Source organism: Bos indicus, chromosome 9 (genome assembly GCF_029378745.1).
Source record: "Bos indicus isolate NIAB-ARS_2022 breed Sahiwal x Tharparkar chromosome 9, NIAB-ARS_B.indTharparkar_mat_pri_1.0, whole genome shotgun sequence".
Lineage (NCBI taxonomy): Eukaryota > Metazoa > Chordata > Mammalia > Artiodactyla > Bovidae > Bos > Bos indicus.
Genome location: NC_091768.1, coordinates 103865223 through 103887637, shown reverse-complemented (window position 1 = coordinate 103887637; position 22415 = coordinate 103865223). Strand labels below are relative to the sequence as shown.

General features: G+C 48.6%; 1 protein-coding gene across 16 annotated transcripts in view; it reads left to right on the top strand.

Annotated features, from left to right (window-relative positions):
• The window catches only part of WDR27 (WD repeat domain 27), a 178087-nt gene that overhangs the window by 74696 nt on the left and 80976 nt on the right, over positions 1–22415 (top strand). The gene's annotated exons all lie outside the window — the stretch shown is intronic.

The window sequence follows — 22415 nt, the reverse complement described above, 5'->3', positions numbered from 1 at the left end:
CCAGATTTTTGCAGTCGAATGTCTGTGGCTGGTGCTTGTTTGTGATGTTATAATTTTCATTTTTGGTTGGAGAGTGTTGGGGGGAGGGCATTTGGGGTTCTGAGCTGATTCCATTTTATTCCATTTTTATTTCTGTGCCGACTTCCAGAAGTCGCCATAGAAGTAAAACTATATATTTAGGAAGAGCTTAAGGACAGCTCCTGTGATAATTAATTTTATGTCCTTGTGACTGGTGAGGGAGGCCAGATGCCTGGTGAAGCACTGTTTCTGTGCGTATCTGGGAGGGTCTCCAAGGAGAGGGGCATCTGTGCTGGTGAAGTGAAGGACTACCCTCCCACCATGGTGGCCTCACCCCACTGCCCAGGGCCTGGAACCAGTGGAAGGAAGGGTGAATTCCTCCCTTCGCTTGAATGGGGTGTCCATCTCCTCCTGCCTTGGACATCAGCCCCCCTGGCCCTCAGGCTGGACAGAGTGACCCCTCCAGCCATCCTGGCTCTCTCAGCCTCCATGGGCCACCTCCTGTAATAAATCTCATTATAGCGTGTCCTTATCTGTCCTGCCGGTTCCGTTTCTCTGGAGAACCTAACACATCTCCTCATTCCTAATTGATACTCTAAAGTTCATATGCTCTTGGTACTGAGATAGAAATCTGTGCTGTCCTCCCATGGGATACAAACCTGCCCTGTCCTCCACAGAGACGGTCTTGTCAGGGTGCTGGGCCGTAGCTCCTGCACCTGGACTTCTTGTTCTGTAGGAAAATGCCTTCGAACGGTTCCTCAGGTCACTGTCCCAAAACGTGCACAACTGTGCACTCGCAGCCACAGTCACATGCCTGTTCCCTTCCCACTGATGCTGGGAGCCCCAGCAGTGCCAACATTTCCAGATGCCCCTGGGCTGCAGAGTGGCCAGATCCGAGCCCGCCCATGTGAAGCCCTGTCCCAGCCTCTCCCAGTTCCCCTGGTTCCTGCTGTGTCTGGGGGCCAGGAAGGAGACCAGCGAAATGCCTCATGTCCATGCTGACTGCCTCCCCTCTGCCTGGGCCACTGTGGGCCTTTTTTCAAGATTTGCAGTAAAACCAAGCGTATTCAATATTATTTTGTCATTGGAGCTCCCAGTTTTGAGTGTCCACACTGTATTAACACGCAGACTGTGGCTGAGATGTTTCTCCTGAACTCTCCAAACGGAAATCTGATGACCTTTTTTTTTAAAAAAAGCATTTTTTCATTTTGCTTCTTAGATGCCACTCTCTAAAGTGGATAGAGGCAATAGGAAGCTGTTAGGACAAGGACCAGCTGGTAAATCTTGTAACCGTGATATTTATCAACTGCCTTTTAAAAAAGTATTGAAGTATAGTTGATTTGGGGCTTCCCTGGTAGCTCAGCTGGTAAAGAATCTGCCTGCAATGCAGGAGACCCTTGTTTGATTCCTGGGTCAAGAAGATCCCCTGGAGAAGGGGATAGGCTACCCACTCCAGTATTCTTGGATTTCCCTTGTGGCTCAGATGGTAAAGAATCCTCCTGCAATGTGGAGGACCTGGGTTCAATCCCTGTGTTGGGAAGATCCCCAGGAGGAGGGAATGGCAACCCACTCCAATATTCTTGCCTGGAGAATCCCCATGGAGAGAGGTGCCTGGCGGGCTAGAGTCCATGGGGTCACAGTCAGACTGACTGTGTGACTGAACTGAACTGAGACTGTAGTACACCAGGCTTCCCTGTCCTTAACTATCTCCAAGAGTTTTCTCAGATTCATATCCATTGAGTCAGTGATGCCATCCAACCATCTCATCCTCTGTCATCCCCTTCTCTGCCCACCTTCAGTTTTCCCCAGCATCAGGGTCTTTTCCAATGAGTCAATTATTCTCATCAGGTGGCCAAAATATTGGAGCTACAGAATCAGTCCTTCCAATGAATATTCAGGGTTGATTTCCTTTAAGATTGACTGGTTTCATCTCCTTGCAGTCCAAGGGACTCTCAAGAGTCTTCTCCAACACCACAGTTCAAAAGCATCAGTTATTAGTGCTTAGTCTTCTTTATGGTCCAACTATCACATCTATACATGCCTACTGGAAAAACCATAGCTTTGACCATATGGACCTTTGCCTGCAAAGTAATGTCTGTGCTTTTTAATATGCTGTCTAGGTTTGTCGTAGTTTTTTTCCCAAGGAGCAAGCATCTTTTAATTTCATGGCTGTGGTCACTGTCTGCCATGATTTTGGAGCCCTAGAAAATAAAATCTGTCACTGTTTCCACTTTTCCCCCATCTGTATGTCATGAAGTGATGGGACTGGAGGCCATGATCTTAGTTGATCTTAGTTTTTTGAATGTTGAGTTTCAAGCCAGCTTTTAAACCCTCCTCTTTCATCCTCATCAATAGGCTGTTTAGTTCCTGTTTGCTTCAGTTATACAGATAGATATTTTCATTCTTTTTTAGATTCTTCTCTCATATAGGTGAGCATAGAGTGTTGAGCAGAGAAGGCAATGGCACCCCACTCCAGTACTCTTGCCTGGAAAATCCCATGGGCAGAGGAGCCTGGTGGGGTACAGTCCTTGGGGTCGCTGGGAGTCGGACACAACTGAGCGACTTCACTTTCACTTTTCACTTTCGTGCATTGGAGAAGGCAATGGCACCCCACTCCAGTGTTCTTGCCTGGAGAATCCCAGGGATGGGGGAGCCTGGTGGTCTGCCATCTATGGGGTCACACAGAGTCGGACACGACGGAAGCGACTTAGTGGTAGTAGTAGTCGAGTGTTGAGCAGAGTCCCTGTGCAGTACAGCAGGTCCTTGTTGGTTATCTGCCTTACATCAGGTCGTGTGTGTGTTTGTTCATCCCAAGCTCCTGATTTACCCTCCTGCCTCAACTGCTTGTTAAACGCCAGGCTCTGTGCTGGGCACTTGGTTGGCTCCAGGAGGGGATCTAAAGCCCCAGGACAGTGCATGGTGAGAGTGCTGTGTTTCTGTTTTTCTCTGTGAGGACCTTGGGCGCAGACGTCGCGTGCCTTGTGTGATAATCACGGTACAGTACAGCCATTTGAGGTAAACTCAGCTAGGCTGGGGCCTGCCGTCGAGGCCTCGTCACGGCATGCTCACTTTCCGGGCCAGGCGTACCTGTCTCGCCGCCTGAGGAGGAGGGGGCCCCCAGACGGAGCTCCGCCCCCAGGACGTGGCGCGTGCGTGGCGCGTGCGTGGCGCGTGCGTGGCGCGCGCCGGGTGCGTGAGGTTGCCCTCCTGGCGGTTGAAACGTCACAGCAGCCTCACAGCGGCCTCGGTGAGAAGTTATCAGTGGTCTCCGTCAAAATAGTTCTCTGCCTTTTCTTCGAACGCAGCAGCATGTTTTGGGGGCAAGAACACCGTGAATGTCTGGTTTGGGTCTGCGCGGACACACCTGCTCTCCGTGGCTTTGAGGGGGTGCCGGGGCTGCTGGCCTGCGGGTGACTTGACCCCTGCCCTCCTCTGGGGCCCCCACGCTGGAGAAAATGGTTGAGGGCCTCACCGCTGTCTCTTAGAATTAACCCGAGGATTTCCAGAAATCAAGAACAGGGCTTGGTGAGTGGTGCTGTTGTGTGTTCACCACAAATGCTTCTTTCTTTGTTACGTAACTGATCAAAGGCTTCCTTCTGATACAGAATGGTTCACAGACAAAACCTGAGCCATTGAAGAAGAAACTTGATAACGAAAAGTAAGAATTGGACTTATAAAGTCAGCTGATGAGAAACTGCTGCCTGGTGTACAAAACCCCTTTCTTAGGACGCAGCTTTTTAGCAGCAGGCTGATCCCAGGTGGAGAGAGGGCCTTGGGGTGCTCCCAGCCCCGCTGGCATCCGCGTGGTGGGCAGGTCTGCATCCGAAGCAGCAGGGATTAGGGAGGAAGGCAGCCCCCACGTGCATACGGGTGCTTGACATCTGGGGGAGGTGTTCTTGGTAGCTGGGACTTTAGGATCCTCTTAAAATATCAACCAAGTCATAGATCAGGGCAGGCAGCATTCTGTCTTACCTGGAATAGAGTCAATTTCCCGAGGTGTTTCTAATTTTGAATGTTGTGGGGAATCAGTATTAACATTCAGTCTTCCGACTGTTGATTTAGGATAAAACTTCATCTTGTTTTAAAATTTTACCAACCAAAGTTAGCCTCTGCATGTAGCAGTTGGCCTGAAAGTCCAAGCAAAGACACGTAAAATGGAACTAACGTCTCGGCCTGCGTTTCGCTGTCAGTTCTCAGCTGCCAGCAGGCAAGGTATGTCAGTCCAAAAGTAGCAATTCAAGTAACGTGAGGGTCCGTCTCCCAGACCTCGGTCTTCTGGAACGTCACAGGGTACAGTGAACCCGGCTGACACATTGGCTGTAATTTTTCTAACTAGTGACTCTCCAGGATCGTGCCTTCCGGCAAAGCAGCGTCCCAGAGAATGGCTCTCTTTTCTGTTTTGTTTTGTTTTTTTTTGGGGGGGGGGTGTGGTTTTGACAGACTGCTGTCGCTTCCTGTGTCTGACTTTAGTCAGAAAGTACCCAGACCTGCCAGGTTCGAGGTGGGAGTGGGGACTCTGCTGTGACTCGAGAGGCTCCGAGGTTGTCCTTGGGCGTGGACAGCGGTGGACAGCGAGTGTCCTCCCACCTGTCGGGCACCTGGGTGTCCACAGCCTCGGCTCTGAGCAGTGGCCTTGTGCTGCCGACTTAAGCGACCCCAGGTGGATCTGTTCATTTACTGGAACTATTTCAAGAGCTCACAGGATGGCGGCAGTGCCCAAGCTAGGCTAGCACACTGGCCAAAGCCAGGTGACAACAGGCTGGGAGGCAGGGGCCAGAGAACTTTCCAGAAGCTGGGAGAGTCTGGTCAGGGCCTTGCACCAGCCAGGTGGGCTCCAGCTGAGCCCTCGTGCTGCAGTCAGACGGAAGCTCAGGTGTGCGGCTGCCTGGACTGCATCTGACAGCAGTGCGCTTGCTGTGGGTGGTGTACCCTGAGCCAGACAGGCGGCCGCCACCTGCCATGTGGGTGTCGGGCACCTGCTGTGGAGCCCACAGGTTTCACAGGACGGGCATGTCACCCCCAAAGGGTGATGCAGTAAGGCTGGAAGGGCCTCCTGGGGCCGAAAGCACAGTCCTCAAGAGGGATGCTGCTCTTTGGTCGGGAAGGTTAACTCGTGTCCTGTAGATGCACTTTGGGTGCCCATCTGGCTCTTCTGAGAAGCCCCAGAAATGCTGAGCCTTCATTTTAAAGCTCCCTGCAGCCCTCCTGCTGTCAGGATCAGAAAGTCAAGGCAGCCTGTGAACTTGGGAAATAAGTTTCATTATTTTCACGGTTTGCATTTTAACTTTTAAAATAAGCGAAAGAATTCTATTTTGATTAACCTTATTCTCTAAAAATTATGTTGGCGGAGAGAAGACTTTTGCTGCCATGTCTGTTTGAACCGTTTCTCCTGTCTCTCTGTCTCTTGTGAGAAAACAGAGGCTCACAGACTCCTTTTGCCCTTGATTACAACATTTGGAACGAAATGAAGCTCGGCACTGAGTAGGAAGCACCGTGTGCTTGGAGGTGGACTGAGGGCAGCAGAGGCACTGTCGCAGCAGGGCAGCAACAGCAGAGGCTGTCGGGGCCAGTTTCGTCTGGTTTCGTCAGAAATGCTCGCTCCTGGCAGACCCGGACCACCGCAGCTGCTCGCGCAGGGTTTCACTGTCACTTTTCAACATTTTTCTTTTTTGAAAATTGGCTCCTTTTCCTCTTTGAGTGAGTGATTCTCCACACTGGATGTTCACTCATTGTAGGAGCAGTGAGCCGATTTAGTCAAAGTCTAGTCGAGTGTCGTGGGGGTCCTGGGGGTGCTGGGGGCCAGGAGGTGTGAGACTCTCAGGGCGGAGCCTGCCTTCTGGGGCAGGGTTTCTCAGGGGCCGCCATAGGTCCGTCCTTTCTCCGTCTGCACGCAGCCTCTGAGTGCAGCGTCCTTTTCCTCACCTTGAACCTCTGCGTCTGGGCTTTTGCAGACACCCATCTCCTCTCCTTTAGACCCAGGTTCCATTTCCAGCTCCACGTTACACCTCCAGGTCGGGTGTTCCTTGTTCCCGGGGCCTGCCCGGTGTGTCCTCCCTTGTTTGACCGTCTGACCGCCACCCACTGGCAGCCTGTGTCCTGGATCTCCACCCCCACCTCGTCTACTTGCTGTTTAACATAACCCGTCCCCTCTGCCCCCTGCTGACTTGTAGTAGGTTTTACAGACACTGCTTACCCACCTTCCCCTCCCCTGGTCTTCCATTCTGCAGCAGACCCCACCCCACCCCTGCCCCGCCCTCCCCCACCCCTGCCCCTCAACCTCTTTAATCACAGCCTTTCTCCCCCTGGACTGTGAGACCCCTGTGCCAAGACATAACAGGAGTGCAGACTCCGGGTTTCCCTGGTGGTGCTGCCATATGCCTGCTACCCCGAGAGCCAGTGCTCTTCATGTTCAGAAGGGCCCCCAGGGTAGGAGCTCAGGGCCATGAGTCCCCTCCTTGCACTGCTTCTTAGTCGCACCCCGCTGATTTTTTCAGTTATTTATTTTAATTGGAGGACAAACAGACATTTCTCCAAAGAAGACATACAGATGATTAATAAACATATGTAAAGATGCTCAACATCACACATTATTAGAGAAATGCAAATCAAAACCACAATGAGTTATTCTGTCACATCGGTCAGAATGGCCATCATCAGAAAGTCTACAAACAATAAACGGTGGGGAGGGTGTGGAGAAAATGGACTCCCCCCTTCATGTTCCTTTAGTCCAGAAGACCTCCAAATTTCCTTTTTGGTTTCTTTGCTGGTTCTTCACTGGATCATCTAAAAGTGTGTTCTGCTTGCAAACCCTTGGGACCTTTCCCAAGATCTTTATTGATCTCTAATTTAATTCCACTTGGTTACAAAACATTTTTTGCATGATTTGGATTTAATTAACTTTGTTTCATGTTCTGTGTTCACTTGAAAACAATGTGTAGTCTGGAGCCTTCTATAAGTATGAACTAAGACAAACGGGCAAAAGCATTCTTCAGATCGTCTGTATCCATAATAATGGTCTCCGTGTTCTATCAACACTGAAAGTGGCATTGAAGACTCAATGACCCTGAGTAAGGGACTCTCTCTGAGGCCCCTCCCCTAAGAGACTCTCTTTCCTTGTAATGCTGTCAGCTTTTGCTTTATGTGTTTTGAAGCTCCTGTATCAGGTTTGGGATTGTTATGTCGTTTTGATGGTTAGATCCCTTTACTATTATGAAATGGTGTCTTTTTCTTTATTTTCTTTGAAATATACTTGATATTAATATGGCCACTCCAGCTTTTTGATTGGCATAACAATAGTATATCTTCATTTTTTCCTTCAACTTGCTTGGTCTTTATAGTGAAAGTATGTTTCTTATAAGTGATATTCAGCTTTATCTTATCCAATCTGATGTTCTCTGTTGTTTAATTGGTGTATTCAGACCATTTACATTTAATGTGATTGTTGATATGATTATGTTTAAGACTTTCACCTTGTTCATTTGTTTTCCATTTGTCCATATGCTCTTTTTCTTTTCCTGTCTTCTTTTGGCTCAGTTGGATTTTTTTTGTACTTCTGTTTTGTAACTTTTTCTGGATTCTAGCTATAACATGCTGTTTTAGAGATCTGAAGTTGCTTTAAGTTTTGAAGTGTATACTTTAAATTATGCCAGCATGCCTTTAGGTTATATTATCCCACTTTATCTATGAAAACTGAACGTGTTAGTCATTCAATCATGTCCGACTCTCTGTGACTGCATGAACTGTAGCCCACTCGGCTCCTCTGTCCATGGGATTATCCAGGCAAGAATATTGGAGTGGGTTAACATTCCCTTTTCCAGGGGATCTTCCTGGCCCAGGAATCGAACCTGAGTATCATGCATTGCAGGTGAATTCTTTACTGTCTGTGCCACCAGGGAAGCCTTTTATCTGTAGTAAAAACCCTGTAGATATTTGTGAGTGCATCTCCACTCTCCTCTCCAGGTCTTTAATCTCTGATAATGATGTGCTTCACTTTTCAATATGCTATAAATTCACATTACATTATTAGCAGTTTTGTTCAAACATTATCTCCTAAGCAGGTTTAAACAATAACAGTAAAATCTTAAATATTTGCCCTGCAGTTCTTCACTAAACCTCTTGAGACTTGATTTTCTTATCTCTAAAATTAGGTTGTTGAATTATATAATCTCTGTGATTCTAGAACAGCTAAGAGGGTTATTACAATGTTGAATTCTGTGTGCAGGTGCACATGTGTGTATGGTATTTTTAAATATTATCTTTATTTTATTGTTATTTTTTGCCATGTGGCATGTGGGATCTTGTTCCCTGACCAGGAATTGAACCCATGCCTCCTGCAGTGGAATTGTGGAGTCTTAGCCACTGGACCACCAGGGAATTCCCTGTGTGTTCTTTCTTTTGTATGTATGTGGATATATATTCTTTACTTTCTTTACATTATACCCACATATAATTATATACATTATATAGTAAACTGGTCTTAATGATTACTCTATGTACTGGATAGGTCACTGAGGAGTATAGGGGTCTGTTGACCAAGGTCTGATACCCAAAGTGTGGCAGAGCCAGTACTGAGCCCATCCTCATCTGGATTCAAACTCAAGAGGCATCAACTCTCAGTTTTGATTTTGCCTCTGATGCCACTTGAGTTTTGTGTCAAGTTGCTGCCAGCCTCCGTGTACACTGTGTTAAATAAATGAGTCCCATTTAGAGTTTCTCTTCCTGGCCACATACCCAAACCTAGTTTCATATTTGTAGCCAAAGACAAAATGGTTTGAGTTCAATTTAGAAATTTTCTTTTATTCATTAGATATTAATATGTACTGTGTAATATCATTCAGAAAACGAAGCTCATGGCATCTGGTCCTATCACTTCATGGCAAATAGATGGGGAAACAGTGGAAACAGTGTCAAACTTTATTTTGGGGGGCTCCAAAATCACTGCAGATGGTGACTGCAGCCATGAAATTAAAAGATGCTTACTCCTTGGAAGGAAAGTTATGACCAACCTAGATAGCATATTTAAAAGCAGAGACATTACTTTGCCAACAAATGTCCGTCTAGTCAAGGCTATGGTTTTTCCGGTGGTCATGTATGGATGTGAGAGTTGGACTGTGAAGAAGGCTGAGCGCTGAAGAACTGATGCTTTTGAACTGTGGTGTTGGAGAAGACTCTTGAGAGTCCCTTGGACTGCAAGGAGATCCAACCAGTCCATTCTGAAGGAGATCAGCCCTGGGATTTCTTTGGAAGGAATGATGCTAAAGCTGAAACTCCAGTACTTTGGCCACCTCATGTGAAGAGTTGACTCATTGGAAAAGACTCTGATGGTGGGAGGGATTGGGGGCAGGAGGAGAAGGGGACGACAGAGGATGAGATGGCTGGATGGCATCACTGACTCAATGGACGTGAGTCTGGGTGAACTCCGGGAGTTTGTGATGGACAGGGAGGCCTGGCGTGCTGCGATTCATGGGGTCGCAAAGAGTCGGACACGACTGAGTGACTGAACTGAACTGAACTGAACTGAATATCACTATTCTAAGTACATGATAAGAAATGCTGGGCTGGAAGAAGCACAAGCTGGAATCAAGATTGCCGGGAGAAATAATCTCAGATATGCAGATGACACCATCCTTATGGCAGAAAGTGAAGAGGAACTAAAAAGCCTCTTGATGAAACTGAAAGAGGAGAGTGAAAAAGTTGGCTTAAAGCTCAACATTCAGAAAACGAAGATCATGGCATCTGGTCCCATCACTTCATGGGAAATCGATGGGGAAACAGTGGCTGATTTTATTTTGGGGGGCTCCAGAATCACTGCAGATGGTGATTGCAGCCATGAAATTAAAATATGCTTACTCCTTGGAAGAAAAGTTATGACCAACCTAGACAGCATATTCAAAAGCAGAGACATTACTTTGCCAACAAAGGTCCATCTAGTCAAGGCTATGGTTTTTCCAGTGGTCATGTATGGATCTGAGAATTGGACTGTGAAGAAAGCTGAGAGCCAAAGAATTGATGCTTTTGAACTGTGGTGTTGGAGAAGACTCTTGAGAGCCCCTTTGACTGCAAGGAGATCTAACTAATCCATCCTAAAGGAGATGAGTCCTAGGTGTTCATTGGAAGGACTGATGCTAAAGCTGAAACTCCCAATAGTTTGGCCACCTGATGCGAAGAACTGACTCATTGGAAAAGACCCTGATGTTGGGAGGAATTGGGGGCAGGAGGAGAAGGGGACAACAGAGGATGAGATGGCTGGATGGCATCACCGACTTGATGGACATGAGTTTGAGTAAACTCCAGGAGTTGGTGATGGACAGGGAGGCCTGGTGTGCTGTGATTCACGGGGTCACAAAGAGTCAGACACGACTGAGCGACTGAACTGAACTGAACTGAAGTGATATTTACTAATAAATATTTGTTTGATCATCACATCCTGGAGAAGTGGGTACTTGATTATCCTCATATTACAGATGGGGAAACTGGGGCATGAAGAAGTTAGCATACTTGAACAAACCCATGTGGTTTGCGAGTAGTTGTGCTAAGGTTTGTTTTGCGTTGAGCTGACTTCAGGTCCCACCTTCTGGAGCTCTGTGCCCACACTGCACACCCGAGGAGCTGTGTAAGAGCAGGAGAGGGGTCCTAAGTACCCTGTGAGCATGGGAAGGCTCCCAGGAGAAACAGGGTCTGAAACGCACAGGACAAGAGGGGAGGCCACCTCTTACTCACAGAGACCTGTGGACCAGCAGCGTGTTCTCCATCACAGATCCTCTGACTGGAGATGCGCTCTGCATCAAGACTGCAGAAGAGCTGCTTGTCTCCATTCTATGAGAGGCAGTGCATATTCTGTGAATGTGGCATTAATGCTTTTTGTTTTTAGGCGTCAAGTGCTTTCAAACATGTGTTTTCCTATACAGTGCTCTGGTTCTGAAGAGTATTTTATTCCCAGAGACTTCCTGACTTTCTCATCATGCCCACATCATAAAAGTTAATTTCACTTCTAAAAAATCTACAGTATCTCCCTTTTGGAAAATGTTCTGCAGATCTTAGCAAAGTCAACAGCCAAACCGTAAACTTAAATGTCGTGCAGCCGTGAGGAGTAGGAAGCCTGCTGCTGTCACGTCATCTATTTTAATATTCAAGCAATTTTCTGTGACGGCCAGAAAAAGGACCTCAACTCGATCTTTCAGTGTAGTGTAGGCGTAACCTGTCCAGGTGATTATTTACCAAGATGAAACAAATAAGGTGTTGACCTCAAGGTTTCTGACAGAATTTCTTCAACAGAAGAGGAAGGAAGCTGAACCTCTGAACCTGGTAGGAGCTGTTGTTTGTGCTGGAAACCACCCGAGTGGGTGAGGCTGTAACAGCCACATAGAGAGGGCTCCGTGTTCCATAGCACGAGACAGAGGATTTCCAGTTTGAACCGTTAGTAGCAGAATTTACTCCAGGGCTCAAGTTGCCAACGTCAGTCAGCTGAAGTCTGTTTTGCTATAGATTTATGGCTCTTGTGCTCTGGAGAGGTGCAGAGTCTGTTTTAGCTGAGCAGCAGGAACTTGGCTTGGAGAGTTGTGCACAGTACACGGGTGTACTTTCACGAAAGCCTAGAGTGTTTCTAAGAAAGTAGGGATGTTTGTGTCCTGTCCCACATGTGCTGTTTCCATAGGTCCATCAGGAGGCTGGACATTTGAATTTCCCACTGGAACATCAGGATGCGTGTCAGAGCCCATTCTGGGAGCTTCTGTGTTAAGTGACCTAGATGGGGGTACACAGGCCGACCCCACGTGCAGTGTCCTCCTGGGGGACCGCCAGCACTTGGCTGTCCAAGCTCGAGGTTGCAGCCCCTGACTTCTACCCACTTTTCTAGGAAGGCCCACATCCATCACTCGATAGCAAGAACCCACTGGAACCTGGACCGAGGGCTGATGTTGAGCTCAGTGGTCTAGATGCCCAGCTCCATCTGCAGCCTGGCCAGAGACGGCACAGGCGCCATTACCTGCGTGAAATCAGCGCTGCCCCAGCCGCTGTGGGGCACAGTGCACAGACCTGATGAGAAAGCAGAGAGGAAGTTCTAAATGCAGGCATGCTCCGAGGTCACCCATCAGCAGACCTGACACAGAGTGCTCCAGTGAGGAAGGCATCTTATATCCGGAAGCCATTGCTAGGAAATGGAAAGTCCAGACAAATGTTGGATTTAGACCAATTTCTGAAGAAACACAGGTCACACTTGCTAGTTTGAACCCAGAAAGCACTAAATCATGTGGGGAGATATGATGACATAATTTACTCAGTACTCACAGTTCTAAGAAATCATGGAACACTATGAAGTTAGAAGGATTTTTATAGATACTAAGGTTTCTGGGAGCACTGAAAAGACACCTGTACATGCCACACCATAGTCTCCTGTTGACGGTCCTGCTAACTTATGCCCTAAGTATCTTTGCTGTTAGTGCTTTTGCTGCAAGCATTTTGCATACCTAATTGGCTATAAGGCAGTTTTGCCATAAAAGATTAAATAACCAAAAATTAAAAGTTACATTTAAAAGCACATCATGTGAAATGAATAACAAAAAATAAAAAGCTTTTATTGTGACATACAAAATATTTGAATAATTTAAAATGCATGTAGAGTCATGACGATCATGTGTAAATGACCGATTTTATTTTGTGGTTGCCTTCCACGTATTTCCTGTGTAGTAGTTTATACTTTTTTGCTCCTCATTCAGCGTTACACGTTTTCCTTTTTTGCTAGTGTTCTCTCTGTCAAGAGGGATATCAGGTTCCCGGTACTGGGACGTTGTTTGTACCTGAGCCCTGCTGTGCGCTCTTGGTTCATTGTCACTTGTCACACATCCCCGTGACAACTCTGCCCCTTCAGATCAGCAGAGGATTTGCAGACCGAAGTGCTGCGTTGTCTGGTGGAGGATGCAGCGCGGCTTTGCACTCTCGCTTCCGGTAGTTTTACCCCCTGTTTTCCGTCCGGCTGACGTGCATAGTCCTCATCCACTGTCTTAGGGCTGCTCCGTCTGCTTGGCACGGTGTAGGCCGTTACGAGGGCTTTGGCTTGTGTCATATGAAAACAAGGCAGTGTGTCGATGGAGAAGCAAAGCAGAGAGCCAGACAGACGGTCACCAGCTCCCTAAGCTTTCCTGTGTGATTGGTTTAATGCCAATTAGTCACGCACTGAAAACCCTTGTGGTGACCGTGTGTATGGCAAAAGTTCTGGACGTGCCTGATAACATGTCTGAAATGTTCGACTGCTTGTGACTCCACTATAAAGCTGAAGGCTCAATAGTATTCTGGAAAATGCTCACTATAACACTGTAATTGACCTTATGTGACCTCATGGTCACCATTTTGCTTATCTGCTGTATAATTCTCCCTGTAGGATTTTGGTGAGATAGCATGAATGAAACTGTAAATGCAAGTCCTCGGCACAGCCTCCAGGATGTTGTCCCACAAGGTCTTAGCCGGCCCACTTCCCGGCCCTCGCCCACACCGTTCACGGGGTCCCAGCCGGCCCCGCACCAGTGCTGCGCTCCGTGTGGTCCTCAGTCAGACCCCTGCTCAGCGTGGGGCCTCCTTCCAACGCTGTCTTCTCTGACCTTCCCCTGAAATAGTCAGCTTCAGATCTCGGCCTTTTGGTAACAGTTTTAGATGCTGATGTAAAGACCACACTGGAGTAGGACATGGCAGCCCACTCCGGTATCCTTGCCTGGTGGGGTCCATGGGGTCGGAGAGTCGGGCATGGTGAGCGGCTGAACCCAGCACAGCAGTGAACGGCACCCGGAGCGTTACATTCTTAAATTATCAGTTCATGTGTCGGCTTCTCCACTGGAATTTCCGTTCCTCGGGAGGATGGTTTTTCTTCTTCACTTTCGTTTTTATGCCTGAGAGTCAGACCCATCACCAGCAGAGTAGAGGCTCAGTGTCTCCTGGGGAGTGAATCATGGGTGTGTATGTGCATGTGTGTATGTGTGCGTGTTCATGTGTGTGTGCACACATGCATGTCATGATCCCATCATCACTGCTGACTACTGTGCTCACTGGGCCCCAGGAGTCCCAGTCTCCCCTGAGGGCGATTCCCTCCCATGGGAGCAGAAATGCACATAAGAGACCCAGGGTCCAGGACACTTAGCTGGGCTCTGGTCTGCTCTGCAAGCATTTAAAGTGATGAATCGGCAGAAACATAGAGTGAGTTTATGTGTAAAATGTAGACTTTCTTTTTTTTTTTTTAAATGTAGACTTTCGTATAAGCCCAGACCAGCTTAGAAGGAGGGGCCACTTCCAGTGTTGCCCATGAATCAGTCAAAGGCCACTGGTCCTGCCGCCCCGGAGTGAGATGGCAAAGGGGCTGCACACGGAACGGCTGTTTCGTGGCTTCAGAAGTTGGAGACCTGGTATCCTCAGGTGTTTATTTTTGTCTAAGGGTTCGCTGCGTTGGTATTTTTGTTTGCTCACACCTGTGCTGGTGCAGCGTCTAAGCCCGCGCTTTCTCAGGAAGGACACAGGAACACGAGCGGAGGAAAGCAGGGCCTCTGACTTGGCAGGTCGGGCTCTGCACACGGCTGCGGGCGCGGCTCTTCCCCACAGCCCTGGAGCAGAGGGGGATCTGGGTTACTGGACCCCCAGTCTGCACAGCCGTCAGCTTTTCCATTCAGAGGCTGTGTGCCTCCGTGCCCAGCTGCCACGCTGTCCTGCCAAGCCACTAAATTCTTCCAGATCTCGAGGCCGAGGGGACTGTGGGCCTACAGTACTCAGCTTGGAAACGCAGTTCGGAATCGAGTTTCCACAGTTGCCTTAAATTGGAAGGCACGTCCCGTGCGGTTTGGTTCTTTGCTGGTTCAGGGATTCGGACTCGTTTGTTAGTCTGTTTGCTCGTGGTCCATTTTAGCAGAACTGGAATAGTCGCACTTTAGAGCTAGAAGGAACTTGAGAGATCACAGAGAACGCTCCCCTTTGTTTACATTCTTGATAAGATACACCCGCCCCCATCGAGAAGAGCTGGGCCGCAGGCTAACATGCAGCAGCCTTGGTGTGGAGCCTGGGCTGCAGCTCAGCGTGCTCCCTCCCCCTGGTCCCAACCCAGCCCTCGCACGCTAGCAGGAACGCCCCCTGGCTTGCTCTCCACCTTCATGGGGATAGCTCTAAGAGCTGTTTCTTCTAGGAGGATTGACCTTGAGAGTCATGGTTCCAAAGCAAGTTATCGTGTTCACATAAAGTAAATATTTAGCCTTCAAAGTCATCTTAAAAGGTGTCATCATTTCTTATAGAAACACAAACAAGGAAGGTTGAGATGGACCCAGGGTCACAGAGCTGCTGAGAGAGGGTTCTGAAGAGAAATCCTGCATCCATAACCAGAATCTCCCCATGATAGCCTAGCTGATCCCTCTTTTCCTGCCTTTCCGACTTCTTATATTTACTCATCCTTTGTGACTATTCGTCCCTAATATTTTTGGATACTCGTGTTTTATTAAAACAGCAAGCATTTTCTATTGACTGTAAGCTTCATAAGCACCAGTAAAGGGAAGGGTCTTCTGTGGCTCGTCCCCAGCCTGCCATGTGTGACTGTAACACCGCGTGAGCTGGTAGGTGTGGTATATCTTACAGATGCACACTGCTATAGCCTGAGCTCATGCCGTAAGATTAATTCCTAATTTCTTTTCTAAGGTACATTATAAAGATTCAGTCAGAGTTTGGCACCAGCACTTCCTTCTGACATTTGTACAAGAAAGAGAAGGGCTTACTTGGTCTGCTGGAGACAGAACACTGTCGGTGGAGGAGGCAGGCACAGGAGGTAGAGGTGAGGTGAGGGGCACAGACCCACCAGGAGCTGGAGGTGGGCTCGAGTGCAGACCCTCCAGGTGCAGGGGAGCGGGTGCAGGAGGTGGGGGTGGGCTGGGGGGCACAGACCCGCCAGGTGCAGGGGAGCGGGTGCAGGAGATGAAGGTGGGGTTGGGGGCACAGACACACGAGGGCAGTGGAGGCAGGGTGCCTGCCATGTAGCTGACTAGTGAGGGGGAGGATTAGAGCCTTGTGAGCCCTGTGGTTTAGATGTCTGCTGTCGTGGTTTGTTCCCGATGGAGTAGCCTCACGCAGCAAGGTGGGTCCTCATGCACCTTCCGCAACAGTGCGAAGGGCCATGCTGGTCCGGGCACGGCTGTTTTATTTTCCCTAGAACTGTCCAGTGCGCGCCCTGTGTAACTCGTGCCCACATAGAAACAGTGGAGACTGCACAAGCGTGCAGAGCCTGCTTCCTCCAGTGGCCGGTGGGGCGGCACCCGGCTCTGTGCTCTCCTGAAAGCTCGCCTTTTGCAGATGTTTCAGTGAGCACCTAGAGCAGTCACTCTCGCGGAACAGAGCCTCCTCCAGTCAGTTTAAAAAGTTAGGAAAAATATCTAAGAGAAGAGGACAGATGGGTGTGGGTAATCCTGACTCCTTGTGCTGTACACCTGAAACTCACACAGCACCGTGAACAAGCTACACGCCAATAAATTAAAAAATTAATGAAGGAAAAAACCCTTTCATTCGCTGATCTGAGAAAACACTCCTACTGTCTCCTTTTTAAGATTTAGTGGAACTCAGTGAAATCCCCAAAGAGGAGGGGTTCCATGTGAGTTTGGACATTTCTCCAGCTTCTCAGGAGTGGAGGAGACACGGGTGCATACAGCCCTGTGCTCAGAGCTCACAGGGAAAGGGCCACTGCTATGAAGCTCTGGCCGGAGAGGAGGTGCTAGGGCCCTGAGGCCCAAAGCCGCGTCATGTTTCGTAGGATGTGTTTGAACTAGAAGGGACGAGGTCTTAATGGACTTCAGTGAGGTCTCACTTTCTTCAGTTCAGTCACTCAGTCGTGTCTGACTCTTTGTGACCCCATGAACCGTAGTATGCCAGGCCTCCCTGTCCATCACCAATTCCCGGAGATTGCTCAAACTCATGTCCATTGAGTCGGTGATGCCATCCAGCCATCTCACCCTCTGTCATCCCCTTCTCCTCCTGCCTTCAATCTTTCCCAGTGTCAGGGTCTTTTCTAATGAGTCAGTTCTTTGCATCGGGTGGCCAAACTATTGGAGTTTCAGCTTCAGCATCAGTCCTTCCAATGAATACCCAGGACTGATCTCCTTTAGGATGGACTGGTTGGATCTCCTTGCAGTCCAAGGGGCTCTCAAGAGTCTTCTCCAACACCACAGTTCAAAAGCATCAATTCTTCGGCTCTCAGCTTTCTTCACAGTCCAACTCTCACATCCATACATGACCATAGCCTTGACTAGGTGGACCTTTGTTGACAAAGAAATGTCTCTGCTTTTGAATATGTTATCTAGGTTGGTCATAATTTTGCTTCCAAGGAGTAAGCATCTTTTAATTTCATGGCTGCAGTCATCATCTGCAGTGATTCTGGAGCCCAGAAAAATAAAATCAGCCACTGTTTCCACTGTTTCTTCATCTATTTGCCATTAAGTGATGGGACCAGATGCCATGATCTTAGTTTTCTGAATGTTGAGCTTTAAGCCAACTTTTCATTCTCGTCTTTCACTTTCATCAAGAGGCTTTTGAGTTCTTCTTCACTTTCTGCCATAAGGGTGGTGTCATCTGCATATCTGAGGTTATTGATATTGCTCCCGGCAATCTTGATTCCAGCTTGTGCTTCTTCCAGCCCAACACTTCTCATGATGTACTCTGCATAGAAGTTAGATAATTTATCAGTAAATAAAGCAAGGCCTCTGTCCTCTGGAGGCTGGGGGGAAGAGTGAAAGCATCGTGATGTGCGGGCTGTGAGGCTGGTGACAGCTGACGGTGAGCAGTGTGGGATTTGTGACCTCTGAGGAAGGTGCAGCTTCGGGACCAGGCACCAGGCTTGATCACTCGGGAGCTTTTGTGTAGCAGAGTTTTATTAAAGTATCAAAGGGGACAGAGAGAGCTTCTGACCCAGACATCAGAGGGGGGGATGGGAGTGGCCCCTCACTAGTGTTAGCAAGGGAGTTATATACTTTTTAATTAATTATTACAGTAAATCAAAAGAATGTCTCAAGTTTGTGAAAATTTCACCAGACCCACTCCCACAATTTACATTTTAGGATAACAGGCTTAGAACTTAACACTAGAAAGATCCTACCAGACCCACTCCCATAATATACATTCTAAGATATCAGGATTAGTCAGAAGGTTTTCAGGAAGGAGAAACTGTCCTCAAGCAGGATACACTGTAACTGAGTTGTTTCCTGTGTAATCATCAGTTTCAGACTTAAAAAAATGTTTTATGTGACTAAGACTAAGGAATGTAGAGAAAAAAAAAGATGTCTGTCCTTTCCTCCTCCTTGAGAATTCCAGACTCCTATCTCCTCCTCAGCTGGTTTTAGAAAAGGCAGAGGAACCAGAGATCAAATTGCCAACATCCGCTGGATCATGGAAAAAGCAAGAGAGTTCCAGAAAAACATCTATTTCTGCTTTATTGACTATGCCAAAGCCTTTGACTGTGTGGATCACAATAAACTGTGGAAAATTCTGAAAGAGATGGGAATACCAGACCTTCTGATCTGCCTCTTGAGAAATCTGTATGCAGATCAGGAAGCAACAGTTAGAACTGGACATGGAACAACAGACTGGTTCCAAATAGGAAAAGGAGTACGTCAAGGCTGTATATTGTCACCCTGTTTATTTAACTTATATGCAGAGTACATCATGAGAAACGCTGGACTGGAAGAAACACAAGCTGGAATCAAGACTGCCGGGAGAAATATCAATAACTTCAGATATGCAGATGACACCACCCTTATGGCAGAAAGTGAAGAGGAAGTCAAAAGCCTCTTGATGAAAGTGAAAGTGGAGAGTGAAAAAGTTGGCTTAAAGCTCAACGTTCAGAAGACAAAGATCATGGCGTCCGGTCCCATCACTTCATGGGAAATAGATGGGGAAACAGTGGAAACAGTATCAGACTTTATTTTTTGGGCTCCAAAATCACTGCAGATGGTGACTGCAGCCATGAAATTAAAAGATGCTTACTCCTTGGAAGGAAAGTTATGACCAACCTAGACAGCATATTCAAAAGCAGAGACATTACTTTGCCAACAAAGGTTCGTCTAGTCAAGGCTATGGTTTTTCCAGTGGTCATATATGGATGTGAGAGTTGGACTGTGAAGAAGGCTGAGCGCTGAAGAACTGATGCTTTTGAACTGTGGTGTTGGAGAAGACTCTTGAGAGTCCCTTGGACTGCAAGGAGATCCAACCAGTCCATTCTGAAGGAGATCAGCCCTGGGATTTCTTTGGAAGGAATGATGCTAAAGCTGAAACTCCAGTACTTTGGCCACCTCATGTGAAGAGTTGACTCATTGGAAAAGACTCTGATGCTGGGAGGGATTGGGGGCAGGAGGAGAAGGGGACGACAGAGGATGAGATGGCTGGATGGCATCACTGACTCGATGGACGTGAGTCTGAGTGAACTCTGGGAGTTGGTGATGGACAGGGAGGCCTGGTGTGCTGCGATTCATGGGGTCGCAGAGTTGGACACAACTGAGCGACTGATCTGATCTGATTCCTCAAGAAACCCAGACCCCTTTCTCCTCCTCTTTGGGGACCCTGGACTTCTTGTCAACCTGCCTAGGGATTGCCTCCCTCACTAGTTGTGGGTGCTCTAGAAGGAGCACCATGTGGGACTTGCAGGACTGGCCCCGAGCTTAGAGTTCTGCTGGAAGCAGCCGCGTCTCCCGCTGTGTCCCTGAGAGGCGCGTGTGATCTCAGGCATGTGCCTGGCTCAGTGTTCACCACTGCTCCCTCCAACCCCCCAGGGCCGCCTCCTCTTGGTGTCCATGGGACGTGTTTCCATGGTGATACGTGTGTTGGTCAGCTCTTCCTGCCCCCGCGTCCACACGTCCTCCATGTCCTGCCGCTGGGGAGCGTACCCAGGTCACAGGTGTAACTCGCACCGTCCCCACATGCTTCCTCTCAGGACCCACATCTCCACCTGCTGCCTGACTGGTAGCTGCGCCTCCCAGCTCAGCTCCCTGAAGTGACCAGTGCTGTGGGCGCCACAGCTGAGCACGAAGAAGAAAATACTAGAGCTTTGGGCTATGCTTCAGTTAGAAGATGGCAGAGGAAGGCTTGTAGGTGGCTCCTGTGTGGACCAACCCCAGTGCCCCCACTGAGCGGGTGGGCATGTGAGGGCCTGGGGCCCACGTGGACCGACAGCAGTGCCCCGGCTGAGCAGGTGGACACATGAGGGCCTGGCACCCACGCGCCTCTCCTCCAGCACACGGCCACAGGCACAGGAGTTCACTGCCAGTTGGCTTGACGTATCTCGTCTTAACTAAGTTATACTTAAAAAACGGACTCATGGTTTAAATGGATTCCTGCCAAGAAACAGCTCTTTAAGGTGACTTTAATGGGGCCAGCAGGGCTGAGAACCAGGTCAAGGTTGAGCTGCTGCCTGGATCCATGGTGATGTGAGGAAGTTGTATGTCAACTTCATTTCTTCACATAAAATTGCATTCAGAAAATACTGCACAGACAGTTGTACTGGCCCATAAAGTGAACAGAAACATTTTAATCTTTAAGAAGTTATCTGTTCAGCTTTTTTGGTAGTTCACCTTTTATTTTCTAACCAAAACCTTAACTCTAATGTTGTGAGTGGGATCAAGAAAGTTGGGGGCAGAGAGGACTCGGGAGGTTAGAGCAAACACACACATCCTCACACACCCACGCCCCCGTCACACTCACACCCACACACCCATCACACACCCACACCCCCGTCACACACCCACACCCCCATCATACACACACACACACCCCCATCACACTCAGACCCACACCCCATCACACACACAGCCACACCCCCACCACACACAGCCACACCCCCGTCACACACACCCACACCCCCATCACACACACCCGTCACAAACACACACCTCCATCACACACACACCCCCGTCACACTCACACCCACACCACCATCACACACACACCCACACCACCATCACACACACACACACCCGTCACACTCACACCAGCACCCCGCCACACACACACACACACCCCTGTCACACTCACACCTACACCCCCGCCACACTCACACCCATACCCCCGTCACACACCCACCCACACCCCCATCACACACACAGTGACACCCCTGTCGCACACACCTGTCACACTCATACCCACACCCCCATCACACTCACACCCACATCCTTGTCACACACACAGCCACACCGTCACACTCCCACACCCCCATCACACTCACACCCACACCCGTCACACGCCCACACCCCCATCACACACCAACACCCCCATCACACACATACCCCCATCACACACCCACACGCCTATCACACTCACACCCACATCCCTGTCACACGCACCCACACCCCCGTCACACCCCACACCCCTGTCACACATATGCCCACACCCCTGTCACACACATGCCCACACCCCTGTCACACACACACCTCCCACACATACCCATGGGTGGGGAGAGCTGAGATGAACAGCTGTGGATTTTGAGCAAAGACGCTGAATCCTGTAACATCGTCACCATGAACATCACGTTAATGTGATTTTTATGTGTGTGTTAAAGGGATTCTAGCAAATGTTTATGATTCTTAGGGCAAGAAAGAAGTTCAGTACTTGGGGCACTTCAATTACTAACATAACTGACCACAGTACTTATATTTTGAATTATCGCTTCCTGTCCGTATGGAGTATTCTTATTGGGTCAGTTGCTGTCCTTAGTCCCATTAACTGTGGACAAATGATGTGCAGGCCTGGCCTTTACGAATGGGGGGGGACAAGCTCACATACAAAGCCTAAGCTTAGTTTTGTACTTTTAATTTAATGGGATCATATGATAGAAATCGGAGAAGGCAATGGCACCCTACTCCAGTACTCTTGCCTGGAAAATCCCATGGATAGAGGAGCCTGGTGGGCTGCAGTCCATGGGGTCGCTAAGAGTCGGACACGACTGAGCGACTTCACTTTCACTTTTCACTTTCATGCATTGCAGAAGGTAATGGCAACCCACTCCAGTGTTCTTGCCTGGAGAATCCCAGGGACGGGGGAGCCTGGTGGGCTGCTGTCTATGGGGTCGCACAGAGTCGGACACGACTGAATCGACTTAGCAGCAGCAGCAGCATGATAGAAATAATGTCATTCACTGTGTATTGAAGAGGAAAGCAGATTGAGAACTATTACTGAGTATATGGAGGATTTATTCAGTGTGTGGACGATGTGAACAAACCAGTGAGAAGAGAGGCTTCAATCGAAATTGCAAGGTCCTCAAGTTTCCTTGGTGGCTCAGTCAGTAAGGAATCTGCCTGCAATGTGGGAGACCTGGGCTCGATCCCTGAGTTGGGAAGATCCCCTGGAGGAGGGAAAGGCTACCTACTGCAGTATTCTTCCTTAGAGAATCCGATGGACAGAGGACAGAG